The sequence below is a fragment of the Neofelis nebulosa genome, chromosome 1, assembly GCF_028018385.1.
Source record: "Neofelis nebulosa isolate mNeoNeb1 chromosome 1, mNeoNeb1.pri, whole genome shotgun sequence".
Taxonomy (NCBI): Eukaryota; Metazoa; Chordata; class Mammalia; order Carnivora; family Felidae; genus Neofelis; species Neofelis nebulosa.
Window position 1 is genome coordinate 32,568,294 of NC_080782.1, and position 17,468 is coordinate 32,585,761.

The following is a 17,468-nucleotide window of genomic DNA, read 5'->3' on the forward strand; positions in this document are numbered from 1 at the left end:
GTGTGAAATACACTTAATTTGAATGTTTTTAAATTATATGTCCCACATCAAAAAAAACTTGCAAAAAAATTTTTTAAAGGTGTTAGAAGTGCTAAGCTTACAACAAATGTTAAAGATGAAGAAAATTGAGATGAAGTTTCTTTTAAAAACACTACATACAAGAAACCAAAGGACTTGAAAGACTTGTGAAATATTAAAACATGTTTCAGAAGTTGCAGATGTGAAGTCATTTTTCAAGTGTTTCCAATATATACTTTTGTTAAGACATCTGTTTCTGGGAAAATTTTATTAGAAAACAAAACATTGTAAAAAGAAAATCGATTTTCCAGATCCATGAAAAAAAAGGTCTTTACAAAGAAAAAGACCCCAAAAAAGTATATTTCCATTTCCTGGAAGTTTACTTAGAAGAAGTATTTTCCGTTGAATGCAGTGATTCCAACTTAGTGAGAGTTTAAGGCAAAAGGGTACACATTTTGCAACTTGTCACCACATTCCCAAGGCTTTATTATCAGCTCTCAAAGTCCTCACATCCTGAGTGAAAAACTACGGAAACTATCCAAGAAACTGATGATGTTTTGAGTTTGAGCAAATCATCTGATCAAATCACAAGAACAAGCAGCATTTTTTTTGTTGTTGTTGAGCTGGTATATTTGTGATGTCAGAATGTAGAAATAATATTTACAACTTTCTTGGTGTTTAATTTACAAATAATAAAGTGCACATGTGCAATTTCTGACCTGAAGTACACCCATGAAAACATCACCACAATCAAGATAATAAACATATTCAGTCATCCCCCCAAATTTCCTCATGCCTCTTTGTAATCATCCCTTTCCCGTCTCTATGTGGCCTCACCACCTCCCCCCCCAAGAAATCTCTCATCTTTTTTCTGTTACTACGGATGGCTGCAATTTATAGAATTTATAAATTATATAAACGAAATTATACAATATATACTCATTTTTTTGGTCTGGCTTCTTTCACTCCATGTAATTATTTTAAAGTACGTTTGGTACATACACCAATAACTGTAGTTTTTATTGGTGGGTAATATTCCATTGTATGGATATGCCAAAATTTGTTTATATATTCAATATTCAAATGTTGATGGATATTTCGGTTATTTCCAGTTTCACCTATTACAAATAAAGTTGTTATGAATCACAGGAATCTACCCCCAAAACCACTAGCACACTGTATACACTGTATGTTAGCTAACTTGAGAATAAATTTAAAAATAATAAATAAGTAATAAATAAATAAATGCCAGAAATATTTTAAAAAGATTTAAAAAACAAATAAAATTGTTATGAGCATTTAGATGTAAGTCTTTGTGCAAACATATGCTTTCATTTCTCTAAAGTAAAAGCCTAGAATTGGAATGGCTACAGCATATAGTAGATCAGTGTTTAAGTTTTTTTTTTTTTTTTTAATTTTTTTTTTCAACATTTTTAATTTATTTTGGGACAGAGAGAGACAGAGCATGAACGGGGGAGGGGCAGAGAGAGAGGGAGACACAGAATCGGAAACAGGCTCCAGGCTCCGAGCCATCAGCCCAGAGCCTGACGCGGGGCTCGAACTCACGGACCGTGAGATCGTGACCTGGCTTAAGTCGGACGCTTAACCGACTGCGCCACCCAGGCGCCCCGATCAGTGTTTAAGTTTTAAAGACATTGTCAAATTGGTTTTCCAAAGTAATTGTACCATTTTACATTACCATTAAAATTTTACATTACCATTAAAATTGTACCATTTTACATTACATTAATTAGGCAAATATTTCTTAGATACAACTCCAAAACCATAATCTGTAAAGTTTCAAAAAATAATAAATTGTATTTCATTAAAATTTAAAATTCTGTTCTTCAAAAGACATTAAGAAAATAAAAAGGTAATCCACAGATTGGAAGAAAATATTTTCATACCACATAAATAACCTATATATTGAATGTATAAAGAAATCCCAAGATTCAATAATAAGAAACACCCAAAAAATAAAATGGGTGAACTCTTCAGACACTTCACCAAAGAAGATATATAGATGGTAAAAAATGCATGTGAAAAGATAATCAATATCATTAATCACTAAGGAAATGCAAATTAAAACCATGAGCTAATATTATACATCTATAAGAATGGTTTAAATTCAAGATACTGACCATACCAAGTGTTAAAAAAAAAACCTGGAACTCTCATATAATGCTGGTAGAAATAATATTTTAAATGTTCATTGATTGGATAATATTGTGTTAGGTTCTGCATGAATTTTAAACTTTCTACATTCCTGACACTGAATAGTGTTACTTGCATTTCATTAACAGTGTTTTCTCCCCAAGGAGAAATTTATACTCACAGAATAATTTTAGGTCTTATTTTATTATAACACATGGCTTTATCCATGCCTTTATTCTTGAAACAATTTATTCCTCCTCTTCACTGAGACTTTTTTTTTAAGTATTTGCATGTTTTATTTTTTTCTTTTACTTTTTTAAATTTAAATCTAAGTTAGTTAACATATAGTGTAGTAATGGTTTCAGGAGTAGAATTTAGTGATTCATCACTTACATATGACACCCAGTGCTCATCCCAAGTGCCCTCCTTAATTCCCACCACACACTTAGCCTATCCTCCCACCCAACACACCTCCAGCAGCCCTCAGTTTGTTCTCTGTATTTCAGAGTGTCTTATGTGCTTGCCTCCCTCTCTGTTTTTATCTTATTTTTCCTTCCCTTCCCCTATGTTCATCTGTTTTATTTCTTAAATTCCACATATGAGTGAAATCATATGATATTTGTCTTTCTCTGACTGACTTATTTCACTTAGCATGATACCCTCCAGTTCCATCCATGTTGTTGCAAATGACAAGATTTCATTCTTTTTCATCACTGAGTAGTATTTCCGTGTGTGTGTGTGTGTGTGTGTGTGTGTACTACATCTTCTTTATTTATTCATCAGTTGATGGACATTTGGGTTCTTTACATAATTTGGCTATTGTCAATACTGCTGCTATAAACATTGGAGTCCATGTTCCCCTTAGAATCAGCATTTGTATCTTGGATAAATACCTAGAAGTCCCATTGATGGATTGTAGGGTAGTTCTTTTTATTTCTTAACGTTTATTTATTTTTGAGAGAGAGAGAGAGAAAGAGAGGGCCTGTGCACACAGGGGAGGGGCAGATAGAGAGGAAGACTGAGGATCTGAAGCAGGCTCTGTGCTGTCAGCACAGAGCCCAACATGGGACTCAAACTCACGAGTCATGAGTTCAAGACCTGAACTGAAGTCGGGTGCTTAACCTACTGAGCCACCCAAGCACCCCTTTAGGGTAGTTCTATTTTTAATTTTTTGAGGAAACTCCATACTGTTTTCCAGAGTGACTCCACCAGTTTGCATTCCCACCAACACTGCAAAAGTGTTCCCCTTTCTCCAGATCCTTGCCACCGTTTGCTGTTTCCTGAGAAACAGGAAACTTCCTTCCTGTTGACTTCTTAGCTTCCTTCCATCTTCCATCTTCCATAAATTCCCCCAGGAAGCAAAACATAGGTGAGAAATTCTAAATAATTGCCTCTTATGACATTGGTAAACACCACAGAAAGAATAACAGATGGCTGGGGATAAGAGGAAGAGGGAAACTATCTGACAAGTATGACAATCTTAAGTGAACCAACACATGGTATGTGTCTTAGACAAAAGAAGTTCACCAGCACTAAACGTAACTTATTTAATAACTTATTTTTTTTTAAAAAAGAAAAATACACAAGATACTATTTTAAATGCTGAAGAAAAAACAACATTACTTTATTCAGTATGACCCCAGAAGTTAAACTATTCGATGTGTTAAGTGTCCTTTCCCTCATCTGTTATTTTATTCAGACTTTTTACTGTTATTCAGCTTAAAAGTTTTGCCAATGTTTTCAAAGATTCCACTGCCTCCTAATATGTTCTTCAGACAAAGCTATTTTGTTAAACATTGTTCTGCATATGAGATTATACATTTGACACTTGAGTTTTATTGTTTATTAGGGATAACTTAAAACTGCATTACATGTAGGATAGTTCATAATAATGTGAAGAATTCTATAGATTTGGAAAACAAGAGATTGAAGATTGATCCTTTTTCCAGGGAATTAATCAGTGACGTGTAAATTATTTCAGAGATTATGTGACGAAGGGGCAGACTAGAGGTACCCAGCAGAAAAAAGTCTTATATATTAGTTGAATTGCTAAATACTGTTAAATTTTCTTCATGGAAAGAATAAGTCCTAGAAATGTTTGCCTACAGATATTGGGGAAACCAGTTCAAAACTTCTATATCTTTACCTACAGACACAAAACCCTGCCTAGATTTCAGGCTGATAGAGACATTTTTTTTAGATGTGTTCGTTCAATGCATAGCTATTTTATGAATATTATTATTTTTTTAAATATACTTTTTTTATTGACCTAATTCTCTTTTGACAGGGTAACCTAAATGCAATATATACAGAAAATTTCCCTAGAATCCACATACAGATCTACGTTGTAATATATATGTATATATTGATGCCCTGACAAATTTATCTATGAAAAAACCACCAGTGATTCAGGTAATGTCAAATCACTTCTATAGTGTTTTCTATACAAGGAATAGCCCTTCAATTGAGTATATCATCTTTTATTGGTGTTGTATGATGAGGGTGAAGGAAAAGAGAAGAAGATGACGTCTCCAGGCAGCAGGCTAAGGATTCAGCCTGGAGTCCATCATCAATGAAATCAGTGAAATTATATTAATAAGTTAATGACAAAATATCCATTTTAACAAATTCACAAAGTGTTGGTCATATTTGAGACTAGGTGTAATTTCACAAGTAGTATTAATGCTACTGCCCAGAGTTACTCTCCAACCTTCTCTTACCCATTGTTTTATAACCTGTTTCCCCAGACCATGAAAAGTAGGGTTCTAAATAAGCACATATTAATAGTAATAACCCACTCACTGACCTTTACTTCTGCCTGCTACTCTGAGACCGTCATTTCCCTGCCAGTGTGCCCTCCGTGTTCACCTCTGGGTATTCATTAGAAAATATTTCAAGTTTGCTGTGCACAATTTATTAGACCACATGGCAACTGCTATTATCTTGCTAGCTGGCTCTTATCCCCCTCTCTGGTGATGCATGAAGCCAGGATCTATGTTTTTATTGCCCACCATTGACCTGTCCCCGTCTGCCCACCACTCCACCACTACCACCACCAGACTCTAGTGCTCTTTCAGACACCTACCAGCTCTGAGTTGGAGTGGGGAACAGTTCTCACGGTGTAAACACTATGCTGGTTTCTCTGCTTCATTTGTATACTATTATAGAAAAGATCAGATTTGAAAAGAAACAAAATAGGCATTCTAATTCTAAAAATGATAGCATAGTGATTTTAATGTAAAATGTACTAAATACATTAAATGGCAGATAAAACATAGCTAGAGGAAGAATAATAAGTTAGGAGAGAACAGAAAAATCACCCAAAGTACAGCCTAGTAATATAAAAACATGGAAACTATTAAATTGAAGGTAAGAGAAGACCTAATAAATTCATAATTCTGCAAGGGAGAAAATTGAGAGAATAAGAAAAGTGCAAAGTCAAAAGGCTTAATGACTAAGAATGTTCAAGAATGGCTGCAAGGTAAGAATCTTCAGATTCTTAAAGCATAATGACCCCCAAGTATGGTACAAATAATAAAAGCTATTTTTAACCATATCTGTGAATCTGAAGAATAGTAAGGACATGAAAATTCTAAAAATAGCAAAAGAAAAAGAAAAAAAATAAAAAAATAGACTTATATTTCTCATCTCGGTATAAAATGAAAGCTGGGAAAGGGTAGAATAATATCTCTAAGAGCTGACAGAAAATAGCGGACTAACTAGAACCACATATCCCTTGAAAATATTTTTAAGGAATAAGGTTAAAATAGATAAACACATTTCAACCAAACAAAAAATAACCTTAAAGAAAAAAGAAATGAAAACAAAAAGGAAGGACTAATATACAAAAAGAAAAGACAAGCAATATGATTTTTAAAATCATGGGAAATACAGAGCAACAACTATAAAAAATAATAGCAATAAATAGTAAAGATTAATCATGAATGCTACAATACAAGATAAAAATAATATAGTGTACTCCCTTCTTAACATTTATGAAGGAAATATTCCAGGAAGCTTATAATTAGTAAGAGGGGAGAAATAAATTAAATTTAGACTTTTAAAATTATGCTAAATATCTTGATAATCAACAAAACAATAATAGTTTATAAATTCAAACCAATAGAGGCAGAAATTAAATTTTTAAAACTCAGTCATTCTAAAAGAGGGCAGGAAAGAAGGACAAAAATGAAAACATGGGAAAAACTAGGTAAACAGAAATCACCAAATAAGATATAAAAATAAAACTGAGTATATAAAAAAATGAGAATAAATATAGATAGACTGCATCTGATAACTGATGTCAGAAATTATCATATAGGAATAAAAAATAGATTATGAGACTCTTAAATACAGAGAACAAACTGAAGGTTGCTGGAGGGGAGGTGGATGGGGGAATGGGTTTAATGTGTGATGGGCACTGAGGAGGACACTTGTTGGGATGAGCGCTGGGTGTTATATGTAAGAGATGAATCACTGGGTTCTACTCCTGAAGCCAAGACTACACTGTATGCAAACTAACTTGAATTTAAATTACAAAAATAGATTATGATAAAGTAGTATAATTGCTAGTATGTAGGTATACACAATGTGCTGAGAAGAGAGACAACTAATATTAAAAGAGAAAAGAAGGCTGTTCCAAGAAGGTGATGTAAAAGCTGAGTACCTGTGTATACATGGAAGCTTGCCAAGGACACAAAAGGAACAAGAACATTCCAGGAATAAAAATAGGCATTTATAAAGAAGAATGATTGCAGCATATTTTTGTCTTTTTCCTTCATTCAGTGGAAGAATGGAAGGGCAGGAGACAAAAGAAAAAAAATAAAAAAATTAGAATCCCTTTTCTATTTATCAAAGATTTCCCTTTTCTAGAAACCCTTCCCTAATGATCTTTCAAAATACAAGGCATTTTCATCATCTGTGTTAGTGCTTTACAGCTTTAGATCAGTGATTTATACACATTGGCAATGGTGTTCATACTAAAGTTTACATAGGACTGACAGAAATACAGATAATATATCAAAATTTCCATACATTCAATACTGTCTTTTTGGATTTACATTATGATTAATAGTGGTGATATGCAACAGGTTTTTGTTTGCTTCTTGTTTGTTAGATTTTAATGTCTTTTTGGCAAAATAAGGAGTTGGCAATAAAATCAAATCTTTTCTTTCTTTGATATTAAATTGCATTTTATTGTCCACAAAATACAAAAGTCTGGAAACAACTATAGTAAATGACTTTCAGAACTTCTTTTACAAAGATCTATGCAGCTTGAAATATAACGTTTTCTAAAGGACTACACAAGAAATGAAGACTTGTTTTAAATAGGACCAATCTGAAAACTATAGAAAGTATTTTTCTCCCCAGTTTGATAAATTGCTTCTTTAGTAATGAATATGTCTCTTGTTTAAACATGGGAATTCTGGAAGATGAAGGAAACTACTGGGTCATAATTCACAATGTGAAGTGTACGTATGTTTGTATGAAAGGTATATATCTTAAAGCCACTTGAGCTTAAAACAATGAGAAACACTACCATGTAAGCTTAACTAAGTCAACTGCATCTAGGTCGAAATCTAGACTATAATATAAAAAAGAATTAATGGTTAAAAGATAATATCATAAACCCTTGTAGCATTTCCATACAATAGCCACTTTATAGAGTGTGGGGTTTTTTTTAATTCATTTTGTTCCAATATTGCTAACTTTAACTTAGATCCACTTCTGAACATATCTGCATTAAACAAATACTAATAAATGAAAGCATCACAACCAAAAGTATCACCAGTGATGTTAATGGAACCAAGGGTGAAAAAGCAGTAATAAATATCTTATACCAAAAATAATAATATTTAGTTCAGGATTAATATTCCCTGTGAAAATCACATATCATTGAGAACAATGATATGATTTGCATTTAGTTATCTAGTAATGAGAAACCCAAAGATTAAAAGTGCCAATCATTCATCTATCTTGCAGGGAAAAAAATAGATGAAATTTTTCACTGTAAGTATGAAGAATGTGAAGCAAACATTCACCATGAAGAGACTATTTTACATCAAGGTAGAAACTTCAAAGTATTGTATATAAATATGTCTTCCACCATCCCTACACTGAGTCAGACAACAGTAGTTCTAGATTTTTCCTCATCGTGTTCCTGCTCCATTCCCATTGCTTTAGTCCCCAACTATTCCTCTATGACTATAAACTCTCCATGCTTCAGTGTTTCTTCACACAGATGACACAATCAAAATCAGAAAGACTCATATCCATTCAAATCTCTTCATGTTTAAACAATCACTGTCTACAAGATCAAGTCCATATTCCTTGGCTTTGCATGAGCCCTCTTTCAGTCCATCCCACCTGCCTTTCCAAACCTCCATGTGCTTCTGTGTCACACTTTGAAAACCAGTCAAGTCCATCTGTTTCAGGAATGCCCTCACTTCTTAACCCAGCTCTGCCTACTCTTCTCATTCTCACTCTACCGCACACTTAATCATGAGAATATGATTTAATTACATAACTCACACACGGAGTTTTATAGACTCTGATTTTGGAAGAAACAAGATTTTTCACATCCCAATTTTTTTTTCTCAAATCCCAAGGTGATGTAAAATTCTAACTAATAGTAATAATCATAATCACCATTGCTTGACTATTTACAAAGTGCTAAATGTTTTCACTAGGTAGTGGGGGCAATTAAGTTGCTCATAAATTCAGATGTACTAAAAAATAAAAGTTACATGTTTTACCTATAATTTGATCTTTTCATGAACTTATCAAAACTCAATCCTATCGATTAATTCAAACCCTTTAGGCACTATTCAGTCTTAGATGGTAGTTATCAATTTCTTCTGTCTCTCTCTCTCCCTTAAACATGGCATTAATTAGATTTATATAGATATCTCACATGCAACCCAAATTCAAGGCCACGTGCTTACTCACCATATTCCCCTTCATCTACCTCTCTGTTTGTTTCCTCTATGTTAATGGTTACCCAAACCAAAAATCTGTAAGTCTTCTCTACTAGTTTTCAAAAACAAGCAATTAAATAAGTCCTGTTGATTTGATTTTCCAAAATTTTCCATTCTTTATTTCCTCCTTCCCACCTATTACTTCTATTCTCCTCTAGATCCTAGCTTAATGATCTCTACTGGTTATTGAAAGAGCCTGCTTCTAGTCCCACCACCTTCAAATACATTCTCCATGTTGTACCTGGGTTGCTCTATTTAAAATGTAAATCTAACTGTACCACTAGTTTGCTTAAAACGCTTACTGGTAATGGAATAAATCCCAAGATTCTTAGCTCAACACAGAACATGACACGAATACCATTTTTCCTGTCACATTTGCCACTATTCCCTAACTCACAGTCAATGCTTTCCTGATAGGGAAATGCCTATAATACTTCCCCATCCCCATTTGGTCACGGTGTTCTCTCTTTCTAGAGTTTCTTTTTCACTTTTATTCATCTGGCTCTGACTCATTTTCAAGTACTTAGTATCTATGACATTATCCTACTTTGTGCATGCATTGTCCCTAAAACTTATCAAGACTCTTCAGGACAGGATTTGTGCTTGGGTTGAAAATTGCATTCATTAATCTCAAGTGACCTTCCAACTCTAAAATTCTAAACCATGTGATTTCCCTTACTAGTCATACCCACCCCCATTCTCTCAAACCCAGCTTCTACTCTCTTTCAACTCTATGTAAGGCTTTGCCAATTCAGGAAAAAAAATGAATTCAAAGAAAACATTTCTATCAGTTATCTGGCTTCTGATAACTCACGTATTAGGTGCCAAGTTTAGATAAGAATCTACACAAACAACATCCATTTCCTCATGAAACTTCCTTGAGGCAGATTTGGCTGATTTTCATCATTCTGCCAATTCCAAAATCTCTCCGTCTTTCTTCCAAAGCATTTTTATATACAAGTAAAACTGACTGAACATACAGACTCACAGAATTTCAGACCTCTAAGAAACATTACATTTAACTAACCTAAATCTCTTCTTTTTACAAAAAAGAAAATGAGGACCAAAGATTTTCTGAAGGACATATTGCTCATGAGTTTATGTGTTTCTGTTACACATGTGTAGGTGTCTGTCACCAGACTCCCAAATACATTTACACATACATCTGTACCACAGTGTGTAGAGATACCCCTATCCTATCCCAAGTTTCAGGGGGATGGAAACCACAGCTTCTCCTTGTTCATTGCTTTATTTAAAAAAGAAACAAAAACAAACAAACAAAAAAACCCAGCACTATCTACTTGACTGTAAGTGAAGAAAAATGTTGACTGAATGAATGACGGACTCTCCTACAACTCTGTTAACTGGTGTTAAGGCATCTCTCTGAGCCTTTGTTTCTACTGGCATGAATCTCTTTCACTCACGTCAATGGCAGCCATATCCAGGGACTTGTGGTCAGAATGAAGTCTAGTGTGCTGTTTTTCTCTAATGATTCTACTTGACATTGCTCTGGCTTTCCCCCCCTGTGTGTGACTGGAAGTCTCTTTAATAGTTATTTATGTATTCACACTGGAGAGATGGACAATATTCACTAAGATCTGTCATTTATAAGCCACTGTGAGTGACTACTCCTTGCTCTCTCCTTTCCAAGCTTCAATATAATGCTTTATGATCAATGTTAACTTCTGGGATTACTCTAAAGACAGTAAAAGTCAATATTTTCCTCAAGAGGTGTGGGGCCCGAATGGGTTGTTCTGCTTTCTAGTCTTTAATGAAAGGTGTCTAAGTTACACATGATTTGTACCTTTAATAAGTAAAGGGAAAACATGCTTATCAACTGTCCCTGGTAAGAAACTGGAGTTCAAAAGCCTTGCCCCTAGCTTCCTTAAGAGGGTATCAGAGAAATTCAGAAAGCATGGATTCAGGTATAGATATCAGGTTCATCAGAGCTTTTACATGAATCTCATATTTGAGCTATTTGTTACTCATCCTCAACCTCAATACTGGTCCAGTATCCAAAGTGGTACTGACTGAGGCAGGAGACATTGAAGAGGTTCTTCTCCATGCTATGATACGCCTTCCTCAAGCAATCTCAGTTTGGTTTCCTTGGCCTTGGCTTTATTCCCATGTAAGAGTTATGGTAACATATTGTGGAGAACTATATATCTTTTCCCAGTAGAGGTATATCCAAACTGCGTGTTCAAATTAAGCATTTAATATGAGTAGAATAACAATTAAAAATGTTTAAATGTCCCTATGAGCAGTGGATATTTAAAGGAAACTCATCATTATATATTTTTTGCTACTCAACTAATTATTTTACTTTTTGGAAAGTTGTATTTCTACATAACAAATTTTGAAAATTATGCTATAAAATATTATATGTTAGCCATAGTTGAAGTCATGTGATAAACTGACTTAGGTATTACAAATAAAATACTCCTGATTCCCTTAGTACTACCATTTAGACTTAGAAAAATAAATTTAATACTCAGCCTAGAGTTGAATGCTTATTTAGAGCAATAAGGGTAATGTGTTTTTCAACTTCCTTTTCCATAGGAGAGTCTTGATGCACATGTTTAATGACCAGCAGAGGGCACTACCTGCACAGCTGAAGGTTTACATCCTGAATGACTAACTCCTTCCACTCCCATCCCCACCCACTGGCATCTTGCTACCACCACCACTATAAGGTACAACCCAGACTCAGTCAAGTGAAAAGAAAGAAATCTGTGCTTGTTTGTTCCCATCACAGCTGAAGTTAACCTTTAGCTGGAGACTAAATTTACACCAATGCACTAAGCTTAGATAAATTGTTCTGATATAAATATAGCCTCGAGCTAGAACTTCTTATATATTCAAGGAAGACAAGTAGATTCCTTTGTACTTTGTTTCTACTATCAATTGTGGTTGAAAACTCAAATTACATTTTGCTGAAACTGCTTCTTCCTATCATACAAAGTTCCAACATAAAGGGAAATTTAATCTACATGTTTCCAATATTATATCATGTAAACTGCACCTCTGCAGAACTCTATTGCTTCTAGAAGAATTTAGAAGGCTTTCTATAGCTTTCTTAAGCTGTGTCCTTTCAACAGGAGAATAATTTTATAACTTTTTAAATGTTTTCATTTGTTTAAATCAAGAAACTTATAGGGCAAGTTCATAGGTATATTTCATGTGAAAAAGACTTATTTTCATAAATGCAATGCCTTACTGAAAAATTCCTCACTGAAAAATTATATAATACTAGAAAAGAATGAGAAATGTATAATGGACAGTGGCTCCAGGTTATCAAACAGAATCCTTCCAAAAATGAAGGCAAGACCCTCCCTTTCTATATCTACTGGCTGTGTGACATTGGGAAAATTACTTAAACTTACCTTGCCTCAAATACCTTATCTATAAACAGGGATGGCCATGTTATTTTAGTTTCTCAATTTACAGATGAAAAACTGAGCCCAACCATGACTCTGAAACTTTCTTTGTGAAATGTATTTTATTTAAACAGCTAAGAATAGAACACAGGACTCCTGAATTCTCATCCTGTCCATTCTACCTCTTTTCCCATATTCTTGTCTACATACAACCAGAATCTCTAACAAAGTCTCAGCTTAATTCCTTGGAAGTACATAATTTACCCCTACTCCATTTAAATGACTGCATGAGCAGCATTTTCCTCTTCAAAAGTAACTTATTTTAATCCAGAAAAAAAGTAATGTTAAGTGATGATTTAACATTTACCATATTCATTTGAGTCCAAAATGAAAGTCCATGCAGAAATCTTTACATGTTTACCAATGACGGGGAAATCCCAGAAAGTTAACATATTTTTAGAAAGGGATATAATTTAGTAAAGAATATAAATTATTTCCCAATTCACATTGCTTTAAAAAAGTTATTAAAATTAAATTTATTGCAAAGATATTTTATATAGAGAGGAGTCAATTGCAAGTCAAAATAGAATCAGAGTTTATTTGTATTCAGTTACAGGTTTATAGGGTTTCATTGAAAATATATAGGCTCAGCTCCGAGAAAATCTCAAATATGGGTTGGATTAGGGAATGTTGTATAAAAATTCAAAATAATGACTACCATGGTTAAACATAGTTGAACATTCTTAATATATTATGCTATTATCTTCTCTACAAATAATAACTCATTTAATTCTCACAATAAACCTACATACTTCATTGCGATTGTCACCTATATTTTACAGTAAGGAAACTGAGATACAGAGTAGTAAAATAACTTACCCACATCACATAGCTGGGAAATAGCAGAGCTGGGATCTGCACCCAGGCAGGCTGACTGCAGAGGCCATGTATTTAACACTAACTCTATGTTGCCACATCCCCAATAAAAGCTCTCAATAGTTTCCTGTCATGCTCAGAATAAGTTCCTTACTGTGGCCCCCCATGATGTGACCCTGCCGATCTTTCCAAGTTCATCTCTTCCGCTTCCCTCTTGTTTACAATGTTGGAACCACACTGACCTTTTTTTTTTTTTTTTTCCTGTGGCAAGCCAAATATTATCCCAAGGTCTTAAAACTGGCTATTCCCTCTTCCATAATACCCATCCCTTTGATTATCATACGGTTGTCTTCTCCCTGGTCTTCAGATCCCACTTTAAGTGTTACCTCCTAAGAGAGATTTTTATGATCACAAATTGAAATAAGCCACACCATTACTGCCTAATAAAACAACCTATTTTATATTTCTTTGTAACAATTAAAACTCTATGATATTTTTCTTGTTTATACATTTATTTTCTTTCTTTCCATGAGAATTAGAGCTTTAAGAAAACAGGGATTTTGTCTCATTCATTGCTAAAGTCCCTATAATGTTGCTTTCTAATCTTTCGTCATTTTAGGATGCATAGAAATAATAAAATTTGATTGACACTTTTGGGAAAATGGAAAGGGATTTAGTACCTTGATATGGGCTTAATGAAAAAAGTATTATATTTAGCATACAATTATAACAACACAAATAGGATACAAATACTAAGGATCACATTAAATATTAAACTTGTGTAATATTTTCAAATAAAACTTTTACAAAATTTTAATATGAGGGGCACCTGGGTGGCTCAGTCAGATGAGCATCCAACACTCGATTTTGGTCAGAACATGATCTCAGGATCATAGGATCAAGCCTTGCATCAGGCTCCATGCTGAGCATAAAACTTGCTTAAGAGTCTCTCTTTCTCCCTCTGCCCCTCTCCACCACTTGCGCCTCTCTTTCTCTCAAAAAAAAATTTTTAATGTTAAAATTAAAAAAAAATTATTTGAAATATGAGCTGGTGTTCATGAACATACTACCTTATATTAAGCTTTGTGTTTAAAATAAGCAAAACATCTGACAAGGTTTTTTTTTTAAATTTTTTAATGTTTATTTATTTTTGACAGAGAAAGAGACAGAGCATGAGCAGGGGAGGGGCACAGAGAGAAAGGGAGACACAGAATCCAAAGCAGGCTCCAGGCTCTGAGCTATCAGCACAGAGCCAGACACGAGGCTCGGACCCAGGAACCGTGAGAGCATGACCTGAGCCGAAGTCGGACGCTCAACCAACTGAGCCACCCAGGCACCCCTGATGAGTTTTTAATGATGGTATTTTCACATTTTTAATAGCATTAATGAGAAACTATTTTACAAAAAAAGATAAAAAAAGAAAAAAGGCGATAAAAACTTGCAACAAAATACATTTATAGTAGCTATTAGATTGTTCTCACTTTCATTAATAAACATAATATGGTATCTTGTTATAATGCGAATGCTCAAACTTTTTCACGTGCAGTATTTCAGAATAACAAAGCAGCTTAATTTGCAGAATATATGTGCATCACCGAAGCAGTCATCCTTCAGCTGACCAGGCTGCTGTGGCAAGGGCACGTCTGTTGCAAGTGAACATAAACATCTACCATATGCGAGGACAATATACAATGGTGCCACTTGGTGCTTTACTCCTTTAGCGTCCTCACCGGGTTTCTTTGCTTCCTCTGCCCTGATGGGCTGCTAGCTAAGCTGCACATTTTTCTCCATGGATATCACGAACACGCATCTATCAGTTCAATAGGTCCCACGTTCTTGATGAGAGAGAAGAGCTCTTAGCTAACTGTTCTCATAGATTTTCTCTTTGGCTAGGCTCAGTGAGTTGGGGAAATTTTGTGAGTGCTGGATGTGGCAAACTGCATGCAAACTGCATGAGATGACCACGTGGTCCACCCCTCTGACGTTCTCCTGATGAGGGCACTCAGGTAGTGGCTACTGGCTCCAGTGAGCTCTGACCTCTCAAACCAATGGCCACCAATGGTGACCTGAGAGTCTCTGCTTACAACCTTGCTTCTCAAAGTGTGGTCCATACCAGTTTCATCGATATCACTTTGGAGTTTGTTAGAGATGCAGAATCTTAGTCTCCACCCATTGGTTATGAATCCGCATTTTAGCAAGAATCCCTCCTAATTATTACACACATTAAATTTTAAGAATTGCTTTAGAACCCCACTTGGTACTGAATAGGTTGGCAACCAATAGCTTTGGAATAATATTGTATGAACGTGAAAACATATTGCAGTGTCTTATGTCATTTTTAGCACTTCCCTACGATTTGCCCTTATGCAAACACATAGAGCTTATTTGAAAAAGACATACAGGGGCGCCTGGGTGGCGCAGTCGGTTAAGCGTCCGACTTCAGCCAGGTCACGATCTCACGGGCCGTGAGTTCGAGCCCCGCGTCAGGCTCTGGGCTGATGGCTCAGAGCCTGGAGCCTGTTTCCGATTCTGTGTCTCCCTCTCTCTCTGCCCCTCCCCCGTTCATGCTCTGTCTCTCTCTGTCCCAAAAATAAATAAAAAGCGATAAAAAAAAAAAAAAGACATACAAATTTAGATGGCTGAAAGTAAGGCAAAACTTGTCATGATGGTGCTACATATGAATTTGGGATGAGTTGTCTCAAAAACCAAATCTTACCTTTTTTCGTCCAGTCATCTTTCTGAAAGCAGTTCTTTTTATAAGACACATGCTGACTTGTCTCCTTTGCTTTCCGTCATGTTTCTGCAAATAATACATATGTGCATTAAAATGCACATAATACATAGAAGTATAATGGGTAAGCCTACTTCACACTGGTTCAAAGTAAAACCAATATTTTTTAAATCCTTGTTCAGTTTGTTCACTGACCCAATTAGCCAACTCTATAAAACATCCATCTTTCCAGCTTTTCCTTTCTTACCTCCTCCCCATTTCTTAACTGGCCTTAGAAATGAATATTCCAGGAATTGAGACATCAATTATTTGCAACTTCAGGCTGTTCTGGCCTCTCTCAGTACTTCTGAGGTCAATCAGAGTTAAGGGAATTTGCTAAGCTTTATTTTGTATGTCAGCACAAAAAATCATCTTTCGCCTGTTTTTACTTTCTCATTGGTATCCCTGGTTATGCTTGTTGGTGGTCACTGAGACTTTTCCAAAATTAATTACATTACAGTGTCTAATTAATTCTCTTAATTCTTCACTTCACAAATATTTATTGGATATCCACTATAGGCATAACACTTATCTAAGATGCTTAATCAGATAGGATGTCATAAGTTATGCTGCAGAAAGAAAGAATGCCCAGATCTTAGTGGCATATCAAAAGGACTGTTTATTTCTCACTCAGAGTACATATCCACCACGGTTCAACAATAAACTCTACCAATGTAGCCATTCAAGGGTCCAAGCTGATGGAAATTCTATCTTCATATCCACTGCCATGTTATCATAGCAAGGGTTGAAAATAAGGTGAAGCACACACTGGGTCTTAAAACCTATGCCAAGAAGTGATATATATTGTTTCTCTCACATTCTGTTTTCCAAAGGAAGTCATAAGGTTGTGCTTAACTTTCAACACATTGGCGAAGTACAATCCTACCAGGCGCTCAAAAGGGGAAGAACCATGTATGAATAGTCCTAACATCCCAGGCCTATCTAAAGAGAAACCAAATGACACGCAAGCACAAACCTGTTTTCAAAGACCTTAGAAACTAGTTGTTAACAGGCATTAGTATCAGGTATAAATGTTTTAAGGCTCAGAATGCAGTGCTGGGGAAAAAAGTGGGTAAGAATTTCACAGAAGAAATAAATGTGGATGAATGAGTCAGGGAAGCATGTAGACAAGGTGAAACCATATATAAATTGCTGGATTCGAGTGTGAAATGGAAGGAGTAAGGACATTCATGGTTATAACCATATTGGATGAAGAAGGGGTGGGGAGCAGGCTACTGAAAAGTGGATATGAATTGACCAGAAAAAAATGATGAAAATATTTGTTCCAAAAGGAAC

At 35.0% G+C, this 17,468-nt stretch overlaps 1 pseudogene; it reads right to left on the bottom strand.

Moving 5' to 3' along the window:
• LOC131514950 (thioredoxin-like protein 1) overlaps positions 1 to 17,468 on the bottom strand; it is a 69,851-nt pseudogene that overhangs the window by 39,937 nt on the left and 12,446 nt on the right.